The 12,682-nt window shown below is 39.7% G+C and overlaps 1 protein-coding gene across 1 annotated transcript in view; it reads right to left on the reverse strand.

The window, feature by feature from the left end:
• Positions 1–12,682, reverse strand: part of LOC146891563 (uncharacterized) — a 61,046-nt gene that overhangs the window by 28,242 nt on the left and 20,122 nt on the right. The window lies entirely within an intron of this gene.

Raw genomic sequence — 12,682 nt, forward strand, 5'->3', positions numbered from 1 at the left:
TGTTCCCTTCATGAGCTCTTAGAACAGTCTCTGTATTGGAGATTTTTACACATAACCCATAGATACACCTTAAGGATCTAAGCAAAGAAACCTAATCAAGCCCATGGTAAGCAAAAGTAATAAAGGAAAAATTATTGGACAGAATTAACTAGATGGGAGAAAAGGAGTCAATAAAGCTAAAAAAATTGGCTGTTTTGAAAAGAAAATTAAGAGGCCAAATCCTAGATTGGTTCTTTAAAAACTCAAGTAAATAAAGTCATAAATGAAGTATGAGATAATTAAAACCAGTGCTAGAAGCATCAAAAGGACCTATAATACTACTGTGTGGCTAGAGTGCATTTCAGTCTTAAAGCACACACATGCCCAGCATATATAGGGCTCTGGGTTTACTACTTAGCAGAACACACTGTAATGCAAACACACACACACACACACACACACACACACACACACAGAGAGAGAGAGAGAGAGAGAGAGAGAGAGAGAGAGAGAGAGAGAGGAACTGACATATGTACACACTACCATTATGAAAAAATATGGAAGACAAACTGGAAAATGAGAAAAGATGAATAAATTCTGGACATAGAAATTCAATCAAAATTCTTTGTGAGGTTATTAAAAATAAAGACATTCCTTTAGTTAATATGAAGATTGAATGAATCATTAAGCAAACAGCTCCAATGCAGAAAAGCTCAGGGTCAGATAGCATCTAAGGTGAATTCCATCAAATATTATACGAAAATATTCCACCAGTTCTTCTCAAACTCTCGAAATTGAGGATTAGGAAGTTCCAAGCTGTTGCTGAGCTGGACGCTCCTCCTTGTGGCTCGTGCCCTCATAGTGTTTAAAGGCCCTGATGCAGCATGCTTGGAAGAACGAGCTATCAACTGCCTTATCCTGCTGTAAGGCCTGCAAGCTATAATAGTTACCAGTCCTGGAAAGATGTGCACTCCTGGCACCACTGTCTTGGAGGCAACCAAATCTGCAATAAGAAGTAACTCATGCTTGGTACTATAAATCTAACCAAGAATCCATGGCTGGGGGGGGGTCATAAACCCTAGAGAAGAACCTACTAAATGGTTGAAGACCACAACCATTTTGCTAGATGGAGGTAGTATTCAACTGATTTCTAAATAAATGCTTAAAATAGAACCCTAAATGTTCACTGAGAGATGAATGGTTATTAGAGAAATTGTGATATGTTAAGAAAAATGGAATATTATTCAGCCTTAAAAAGAAAGTCCTCTCATGCACAGAAAAGTAAGTGACCCTTGAGAATATTACATTAAGAGAAATAAGGCAGTCACATAAACATGTGTGATATGGATGAATGAGAGCTTGAAATAGCCGAGTTCGTCGAATCAACGTGGGGATAGTCGTGCTCTTCAAGATCTTGAACAGAGTAACGAAATTGGCAATTACTAATGAGTGGTCACAGAGGATCAAGTTAGCAAGGTAAGCTTTAGTGATCTGTTCCGCAGCATTGGACGCGAGGTCATAAAGTCATACGTAAATCAAAGAAAACCAGAGAACGCTGGCCTGCAGAGGAGTCGCAAAGATCTTCTCCATTGCTGTTATTCACCCTTTCTTTAGGCTCCTGCCACGCCTGCTGCTTTTGGTCCATATGTCCAGCTCTGGCCTCATCACTTACAGCCACAGAAAAGCATCACTGCATTCAAAGAGGAGTTGTCTGAGTCCCTCAGAGACATCTGTGAGTGGATGCTAGGCGAGGTCTATGTACATCTATATATGCATATAGATGACTACATAAAACAACGTGTGTCTGTCTTGCATCATCATTTTCATTTTTTACTATTGATAAAAACAGACTTTTCTTGATAGTAATAAAACTTGGACCTTGTTTTTTGTTTTATTTTGTTCTGGTTAATGATCAGAAATGTGACAACGAAGTCTGTTCCTTCAGTTCTGTAATCCCAGAAGGCCTTTAATCCCAGCTCCTTGGGAGGCTAGGGCAAGAAGAGAAATACATTCCATCCTTCAGTTTGATGGCAAAGTGCCTGAACACGCTTCCCCTGTGTCCAGATTCTCACTAGTCGACGCTTCTTTCCAGCTTTCCTACTCTGACTACAGTTTTGGATGGCTCCTCACTGCCCTTGACTTGGCATTCACCACTTGGCTCCCCGGGAGTACAGCTCCGGGCAACCATGCTGCAATCACATCAGCTTTCTCAATGTCTGATCTTCCCAACCTCCTTGCCCCTGTTGGAACGAATCCTAGATTACTCTTACACTCTATCAGCTTGGACCGCAAAGTTAAATATGCAGAAGGATGTAACTCAATATGCCAATATCCTGGATTTATTTCTCAGTCCTGGGATGTGGCCCTCCTGGGCTAATCCTGGGTTCTCTTCTCTACCACTGCCTCTCTTGGCGGGGACTCCGGGGTGATAGAGGAAGCAGTATCTATAATGTTCTCTGGTAAAGGGAGCAGAGGGAAAGCATCACAAACACCGTGCTTTCTGTCTCCACCAAGACACAGCCCAAACAGACAGCACACATGTGCTCTGGAAGAGGACAGTACAACCTCTGGGAGGCACACAGCTATCAATGATGCCTATAATTTACTACCCATTCTTTCTCTCCTACTTCTTCTGCGAAAAACTTTAACATTTCTGACTACTCAATGCTTCCTGACCCTCCTAGTTCGTTTGTCTCATTTACTTTGCGACCTAGGCACTTCTTGTGCAACCTCTGAATGGTGTTTATGATAGTAAGCATTTTTGTTTATAATTTTTATTAATTAATCTTATTAAGGTATGGTATACATATTAAAAATTACCAAGGTAAAGAATCAACCAATGTATTCTTGAAGTGATACATAATTTTTTTTGCCTGAATAGATGGTTCAGCAGGAAAAAGTGCTCATTGCTTTTGCAGAGGACCTGAGTTCTGCCCCCGCAACCATGACAAGTGACTCAGGACTGCCTGTAGCTCCAGCTAGAGAGGATCTCATATTCTCTTCTGGCCTCTGCAGGTACTCATACACATGTGGGATATACACATATGTGTGTGTGTGTGTGTGTGTGTGTGTGTTTAAAATTGATCTTTAAAAGAGAAGAAAATGCAATACCTACAACAATGAAAGATTATTCATCTACTCATCTACTAAAACCTGAAATTCAGTTGCTTATAACAGTGAAAAATGGAGTTAGAAAATAATTACATGATGTGAAATATTCCAGGTGCAGACTGTCACATGATTTCATCCACACTGAACTTTTAGAAATTGATTCATGATGGATGTGGTGGCACAAGCCTATAATCCCAGTGACTCTGGAGCCTGAGGCAAGAGGATTGCAAACTTGGACAGCATACAAAGACTAATTCCCAGAATCCAACTGATAAAGGAAAAGCATTGCCTTCACTGAAATTGGAAGTAGACTGGCACTTACCAAAGCCCAGGAAGCACAGAGGAGGGAAGACATGGAAAGAAACTGATTCGCTGATTTTCAGAGAGATGGAAGAAGATATTGGGAATGCTTCAGACAGATACATATGAGTGGCTGTAATGCACCACACATCTCTAAAAGTGGGGAAAAAGAACTTTGAATGTTTTTGGCAAGAGGAAGCTTGCCACGAAGCTCCTTTTCCCGCTTCTCCAAGCTCTCTCATTTCAGAGTCTACTGTATACACGGGGGCCAGAGGAAGGAGGGGTGCAGCCCAGTTGATCTAGCTGCAGTGGTATAATGTTCCTCTTTGAATTTCATTTGAGATTTGTTTATTTTCAGTTATTTAAAGCAAAGAATTCATGGCCTAAAACAAATGTGCTGATTTCAAGGGTCTAAAATGGCGAATTGGGCAACAGTGAGCAAACAAGCACCAATAAACCTATCAAGATAAAAAATATTTCTATTTCCCCTCAATATGCCTATGTCCCCGTGTCATTAATCCTTGTCCCCATCATCTGTTCCCTGGAGCCACCTCTCACTATTACTGTGCCTTACTTAGAATTCTGCACAAAAGGAACAATAATGCATACAAATACAGTGGGACAGAGAGTCTCCAAAAATGAAATGTCTTGTTGCCTGTGACTGTGACCTTATGATGTAGGCTGGATAGGATGAATCCAAAAATGGGGCCCTCCTCTGAATTATGCAGGTAGGATCTGAGTCCAGAGACAAATGTCTTTTAAGATGGTGGAAGGGAAAGTCACAGGAACACAGAGAACTGTCCGTTGCCATCCTCTTGATATCTATGGAATCTTACTTATTAATATATTATGATAATTGTACCAAATAATGAGCTTCCTTATGACATTTTATGCATATACTTTCTTCTATAAGGCCCTTCTCTTTTCTAAATAGTCATTTTTCTATTCTCATGGTTTTTATTTAATCTATGTTCTCCACACAAGGGAAGATTTGTCTTTCTTGGTTTACGTCATTTAACATGAAAATCTTCAGTTTCACTTATTCTCCTGAAAAAAAATCACATGATTTTGTTCTTTGTGGATAAATGATACTCTTGTGTACATTTATTGCCTTTTCTTTATTCACGCATGTATTGGCAAACACCTGCCCTGATTTCGTATCTTAGTTACTCTCAATAATCAGCAATAGAATGGAAGTGCAGTTATCTCCATGCTGTGATGGCTTTGAGTCCCTCGGCCTCCATGAGTGGTGTAACTCGGTAAAATAATAGTTTAATTTTTTGGATACGTCCTTCTCCTCTTTCCTATTAATTGAGGTCTTTATTTCCCATCAGTCTATATGACAGTCTGTCAATTATTCAAAATATGATTGCATGCATATTTTAATCAGTGTAGTTAGACTCTCGCTAATATGGCTAAATGCCTGATTTCACATAAGTAATCTTGTTTACTTTCCCCACTGTTCATTATATCTTTTCTTTCCTACTGCTGAATTGAGCATCTTTTACTGAACATTTTATTTCCTTTGTTAGTATGCTAACTAACCTTTGAAAAAAAATTTAGAAGCGTGTGTGTGTGTGTGTGTGTGTGTGTGTGTGTGTGTGTGTGTGTGCGCGCGTGTATTTTGCCAGCATGGTGTCTTATATTATCTGGGTGTCTGGTGTCCAAGGAGATCAGGCAAGGGTGCTGAATCCCATGGAAGTGTGCTTACATATTGTTGTGAATAGACATGAGTGCTAGTAAGGAATCAACCTGGGTCCTCTGGAGGAGCAGACAGAGCCCTTAACTGCTAAGTCAACTCTCCAGTCTCCTAACTCCACCCATGGGTCCTCTGGAGGAGCAGACAGTGCCCTTAACTGCCAAGCCAACTCTCCAGTCTCCTAACTCCACCCATTTAGGGATTTTAGTGTTTGCTTTAGGCTTTACATTACATATCACTGACTGACCACAGTCAGTCATCACACCAAAGCAGAGCCTCCTGCAGTGATTCAAATCTCATATACCTGCTCCTCCTCACAGCCTTTTGCTGCCATTACCATGTGTTTCATTTCTAGATATTTAATAAACCTCACTGACCACTTGGGTTTTGGGTGATTGACAAAATTTTAAGGTGTTTTAGGCATAAGTATAAACTATATTGCCAACATATGTACTCTATGCCTTCTGCCTGGAAAACACCTACTTTTTAGTTGTACATGTTCACTATACAAGTGCTGGGCTTCCCAGACATAATTTATCTTCCTATTTTATCGTGTGCTATGATCTTACCCTTCCCTTCCGCTTCCAATAGTTTCTTCTTCCTTCCAATCTCCTCTCTGTGCTCATGTCTCTCAATAAAACACAGGCTCCACAAATTAGATTAAAAATGATGATATTGGCCTTTCCAGGTCTGGATTATATTGTCTCATATGATGACCTTGCCCCAGTTAGAGTGGCTATCATAAAGAAAATAACTGTTAATAAGGATACAGTGGAAAAGGAAGCATTTATACACTGCTGATGGGGACTATAAATTAGTTATTGCCACATTAGGAATCAGGACTGAGGTTCCTCAAAATCTGAAAAATAAATTAGCACATGACTCAACTACATCACTTTGGTTTCAAGTCTGATTATGTTTTTTTGAGGTACTTAATTTCTATTCACCCTTCACAGCATAACTGTTTTGTACACTGTAGACCGCACTGCCACACGTCTGTTTTGAATGTCTGCTTTTATTAATTTATTATCTCACCCCTTACAATATACATACTTCTTTCATCTTCTCACACACATAAATATTCTTAAAATACCTGTTTAACCCTTTCAATTACTAGTTATATCACCTGACTCACTTATGAGACTTTTTTTTTTATTTTCCATTCCCTTCTGGCTATGGGTCATATGTTCCTGTCCTTGGAATACTGAGTCATTTCTTTAGGGCACTTTAGATGCACTCTTTTAAAAGATGTTGTTGCATACTTCTTGGGAGAATTTTATTTGGTATAGTTTTATCCTTTCAAATGCCACTTTTAACTTTGATAGATAGGCTAAGACACTGTTAGTGTAGAACTAATTTGTTCCGCCATTAAGGCAATATCCTTCTCAAGATTCCCTTGATGCATCGTGGTACCCTGATGTCTCAAGATGCCTCTTCTGACTCTGGCTACTGGCCAAACAGATGTTTCCTGTTCTCTTAGAGCTATGGCACTACTGTCTCCTACTCCCTCGCTGTGGTTCTTTCCATATTCTTGTTTTCCTTGTAAGATGTGTAAGCCGGAGTTTTCTAGAGTAACACAAGCAGTAGGATGAATGTATAATAAAAGGAGATTTACTTGATTGGTTTACAGAATACAGTCTGGATAGTGACGCAGTGGAGAGACTGAGAACCAGTGGTTGTGTAGTCTTCCCAGCTGAATGTCTCAGTCTTCCCAGTTTGGTACTGGAAAGCTAAGGGATTCCTGCAGCACTGCAGGCCTTCAGCTCCTACTGGACGGTTACAGAAGCTGGGTCCTGATGTAATACTGGAAGCCTAAGAAACTGGAAGAAGGCAGTGATGGAGTAGGCAGACTTCCCGGTGAGGGATGACGCAAGCAATCAAACAGGAAAAGCTCTTCCCTCAGACCTTTGATTTGGAAGATGTCAGAAGACACTGCCCACATTCAGGGTAGATTTTTCTCACTCCCTTTAATATAATAGCGGAACCCTTTCACAGGTGTGTGTAGAGGTTAATGGAATCTAGATTATCCTTCACAATTAGCCCAGAGACTTGCCTCTGGAATGACTGTAGAAGCTAACTAAACTCCCATGTTTTCAGATTCCTACAGATTTTAGAAATGGAAGATAATTCGTTACATCTCCATTGTCAAGGAAAAATGTGATTATGAGTCAGTCTGCTCCATCTTACAGACACAATAACAGAAACCAAGGTCAAAAGTCACAGAACGGTTTTCCCAAATGTATGTGGCTCATTAGTAGCAAAACTGAAGCTCCAATCCAGATCTTACGACTCTCAATCCTTTGTTCTCCACTTTCATCTATGGCAAAGGCAGCTGTGCATGAGCACGAAGCGGTAACAGATTTTTTTTCCCATGTCACATAAATACCAAGGGATGATTTAACAGATGTACAGACAGTATTGATATCAAATTGTTATTAATTATTGCCAAGGGTTTTAAGAAGGGTTCAACATAGTGCACATATTTTCAAAACAGAGCCCCCCATGCCATTCCTACAGTTTTCTCTGGATTGTAGGTGGCACAGCCAGAGACAAGCACATAGGGCTAATATTAGACATGCTTCTCTTTGCTGTACTCTTTTGCTGCTTGCAAACCTCAAACTCCATACATGAAAAGTGAAATAAAACAAGTACCTCCATCATGAATATACTGTGAGGCTTAATTCACAAGCACTCATTGCTAGTGATGTTTTATTAGATTGTGACAATGTTCCCAAAGAGCGTCTTAATGACAGAAGCTGGAGCCCTTTCGCCTATGAGAATCACAAGCAGCCCATTGTTTTATGGAGTTCAGCCTACTTTTGCTTAGGAAAGGCTTCATAGGATTTGGCACCAAAACCAAAAACATAAAATTCTTTGTGCCGTTAAAATGATTCACACTCTATTTATGGCCAGGCACCTGAAAGCAAATATGTACCCCACAGGAATGCAATGCTGCTTTCATTAAACAATGTAAAATTGTCGAAATGGTGAAAGGGGCACAGAAAACTATGAAGTCACAGTGAGAAGCAGCCAGCAGGCCTCCTGTAGGCTGATGAAATTATCCCTCCTAGTGATACTAATTTTGCAATTTTGAAGGATAAACTGTTTTCTACCACCTCCTGCCATACCTTCAAATTAAGTAATCTGGGCAATTTTCTTACCCAAGTGAAAAAAAAAATCAGGCAAAGACTAGAAATGAAGGTGCCCTCTGCTACCTTCTGTACAAGTCAAATGCTGAGGTTATTGGCTCTAAATTATATATGCATGAAGCTGTCATTTTTCAAACTGCTTTAACTTTTTGTCAACCCCTTGAACAGAAACTTCAGTGTGTTTTTTGATTCAAAGATGACAAGAGCTGCCAGAAAGCTTTCCAAACCCTGGATTGCCAAGAGGTACTCAAACAAAATGGAACCCGAATGGCATGGCCTTTTTGTGCCCTAAGCAACCTACTGACCAGTGCTGGCTATTGACGTGCACTAAGAATGGAGGCAATTTGTTCAGACAAAGCAACCATCCTTAACCTTCAACCACTTTCACCAGCATCTTTACTGGAACCATAAGACTGCAATTGTTTCCAAATCTCTCATATTAATCTTACTTCATGTTTGCCAAATAATCAGAGAGCATTAAACACTAGGAAATATAGATGCATCTTGGTGAACATTGATGATCAAATACACATAAGAGCAACACTCAATGAATTCAGCGTGTTGTGTTTACACATACTGGTGTGTATGTTTGCATATATACCAATAATAATCTCAAAAGAGGTCATGAATTTGATTAGGAGCACAAGTGGTCACAGGAGGAGTCGGAGGGGGAGATGGAGGTACAGAAATTTTGTAAATACAGCACTCAAGTATGAAATTCTCTCCACCCCAAAAAATGTAATTTTACAAAATGAAAATATAAAATTCAGATAAATGTAACAAAGTTCTAGTAAGTTCATTTTCTGGCATCCTATCAGCTCTCTAGCTTGATCTGCCAACTCCATCCAATTATTAAATCCTCAAAGGCTATGTGTCCAGTCTTACATCTGGACCTGCATCCATAGTGTCCTCCAGGTGAAATGTTCTTCTGCCCTTCCTTACTGGCAGCTGCAACTATTCCTCCAGACCTCGGCTTAGACAGCACTAACATAAACTCTGAATTGAAGGTCTCAACACTATCCCCAAGGATTCGGGGTTCCTTTGTCACTGGACTGAATTGGAATTCCTACCTGTTTGCTTACACCTCCAGGAGACTGTAACCATCATAGGGCCTAGAACCTGCCCTGCCTGCTTCGTCTCTTTATCTCTGGCATGATGCTCCAGCTCTAAGTGTAGTTAGTTTTCAGTAACTATGTGTATATTCAGAGGACAACTTGAGAAACAAAGTTAGGGGCAAAGGAAAGAAGAGAGGGAGGGAGGAATTTAGGTGTTAGCTGAACTTTTTTGTAAATATATGAATAAGTGTATAAATGTAAAGGAATACATAAGCAAATAAATCCTAAAATCTGTAATTTTTCTATAATGTGCCTCTTTGTTATAAATCCGAAATATAGGGAAAAAACCAAAAAAATCCTACTTTTTTATGTTTGGTAAATCAAGTTTTAAATTGTAGATTTCGTTGAAAGATTGAATACTCAGATACATAAAAGGCTGACATTTGAAAGAATAACACAATGATGAGCTTTTGTAAAGTATATCATCTTTTCTATATTTTTGTATTTCAGTATTCACAAATAGAATCGTTTAAGTGATGTTTATCAGAATTCAGAATACAATACACATCTCATTGCCAAAGAGGTCAGCCCCATAATAAGGTTTTTAACTTTACCTGTATTGAGCGTTTGGAGACTGAAGTGAAGAGAAAATGAGGGGAAGGTTAACTAGCCTTAAAAAAATTACAAAAAGTTATATAGAAACCTTCTACTGTGGAAGTTTTCTAAAGTATAAACAAGCACAAAGTAGAGTTTAAGCAGTATTACCTAATAACAGGGCAACAAAGTTCCTACTAGATGGCCCAGACAAACAAACATAAAGCCCAGCACCAGAAATGGGTTTCCTCATTTGGATTTGATTGCCACTGGGGTCACATAACCTCCCCAAAATTACAGGTTATGGCTATACCCTTCGTAACACGGGGTAAAAGCCTATTGCTGAAGAGACCATATATTTGAGTCATAGAACATGGAGAAATCAAGTTGAAACTGACCTGGAAGCTTCATCCCTTATGGCTGGCTAGCTCTTGTGGTGGATCATGTGTTATGTGGTCCACAGAAGGAGAAAAGCAACCACCACCACCAATCTTATCCAACTGTTTGCCATGTAAGCTACAATAATTAATGATCTGGCAAAATATTCCCATCAGTGAACTAGTGGCATGGATATCCTGGGAGTAACCTGCCACTTTTTGTTTGGATTTAATGGCCACTCCTTGACCATACATAACACCAGTATCAGGAACCTGTGGCTAGAAAGGCCACAGACCCTAGGGAAGAACCTAATGCCATTACTCTGCTAAATAGACATGCTAAATGGGCTTTGACTGAAGTAGCGTTATACCTGTAGATTAGTACCTTTGCCAACCTTCATCAGAGAAGCTTCTTGCCTCAATAGATGGTGATTAACACAGATGCCTACTAGTCATCAAGATTCAGAAAATAAGAGGCTATAACAGAATGCTAAGTGTGAGATAGGCCATCTGTATCCAATTACTTCCTTCCAAAGTTCATGGATCATTGGGAAAGTGAAAACAGAAAGATTTCAAGAATGAAAGAGACAATGGAAGACTAGAAGGAAACAATGTTTTCTGGACACAGCAGGGCATCGACACATATCAGCTCGCAGCAGTTGAGACTTTATGCATAAAGCTGTGAAGACTCAAGTCAGATAAAATTCAAATGTAGAAAGGAGAATTGGGCATGAAGTCCAATCCTTATATAAGATACTATTGGCAACTGATAGCTTCTAAGAGAGGGAAGTCAATTTTCTTTGACATGTAGCCCCTGGTAGAGCAACCACCTTCCAGCGGAAGACCACACAGGCATGAACACATGGGTAGCGTCAGCTGAGGACATAAAATGGGTACAGACAAAGGTGGATATGTGAGGAATGGGGAGGGGAAATACAAATAAAATATGTTGTATAAATGTCTCAAAAAGTTAAGAAAGATGAAAAATAAAGAAATGGCAGCATTAGGTGACATAGGGTCTATATTTAAGTTTTATATTATGGTGTGGAAGAATTATCTGTATTCTGTCAATCATGTATTTTAATAAAACGTTGATTGGCCAGGCAGGAAGTGTAGGTGGGAATACCAGACAGGAAGTAGAGGTGATGCAATGAGAACAGGAGAATTCTGGGAAACAGGAAGCTTCCTCTGCCATTCCTGCCCAGACCACCGAAGAGGCAACATTTGAGCTGTCACACTGAGAAAGGCACTGAGCTGTGATAAGCGACAAGGACTAATAAGCAGCCTGACCTAATGGGCCAATCAGGTTATAATCTTATGGAGTCCTGTGTGTAATTTTCTTTGGGGCTTGCGGGTTGTGGGGTACCAGGTGGGATAGAAACCCCAACAAGCCGGCCCTCATGTTACAATATTACACACAGAGAAAGAGATTAATTTTGTTGCTTCACAGCTTCATAAATGTGCACAATATCCTCTGATTACTCCATTCCTCCACCCTATTCTAGCTCCCTCCCTTCCCTTACCAACTCTACCACTCATTGCTAATTGCTTTAAAGCATTAATTGTAAGATTTCCTTACGGTTGATTTTTTAATATTTATTTATTTATTTATTATGGATACAATATTCTGTCTGTGTGTATGCCTGCAGGCAGGAAGAGGGCAAGAGACCTCATTATGGATGGTTGTGAGCTACCATGTGGTTGCTGGGAATTGAACTCAGGACCTTTGGAAGAGCAGGCAATGCTCTTAACCTCTGAGCCATCTCTCCAGCCTCCCTTACTGTTGATTTTTAAGTATATATCAATGTCTATACCCAATGTACATTTGAGAATAAGCTAAGGGTTTTCCATATGTGAGCCCACGGATGTGTTAATGATTGAAATATTCCAGGGAATGATTATAATTCTACTTTCTGTGTGCTATAAGTTTCAACTGCCATAACATGAGGAGTATAGCCATTTTATATGAAACAGTTTCAACCGTAGATTTCTTCTTCATTGTTCAAAGTCTAATTTTTAGGGAACAGAACCTCAATATGTCCACACAGTTTCCTCAATATGTCTGCAGTTTCCTCAATATGTTCATATTTTCCTATTAATTTGATTTACAGTTTACTCTTATTCTTGTGGTCTTAAGAGCTAAAGACTAGGAACAAAGAATCTCCAAAGTCTGTATCTAAGTGTGTGCATATGTACACACACACTCACACTCAAATTCACACAAACTTTCTCTTGAGAAAGACATGTATCTTACTTAGGGTTTTATTCACATGAATAGAAGTCTTGAGCATGACAACTCTTGTAAAGGAAACATTTGACTGGGGCTGGCTTACAGTTCAGACATTTAATCCACTGTTGTCATGGCAGGAAGCATGGCAGCATGCAGGCAGACATAGTGCTGGAGAGATAGCTGGGAGG

Source organism: Myodes glareolus, chromosome 15 (genome assembly GCF_982192425.1).
Source record: "Myodes glareolus chromosome 15, mMyoGla1.1, whole genome shotgun sequence".
NCBI classification, from domain to species: Eukaryota; Metazoa; Chordata; class Mammalia; order Rodentia; family Cricetidae; genus Myodes; species Myodes glareolus.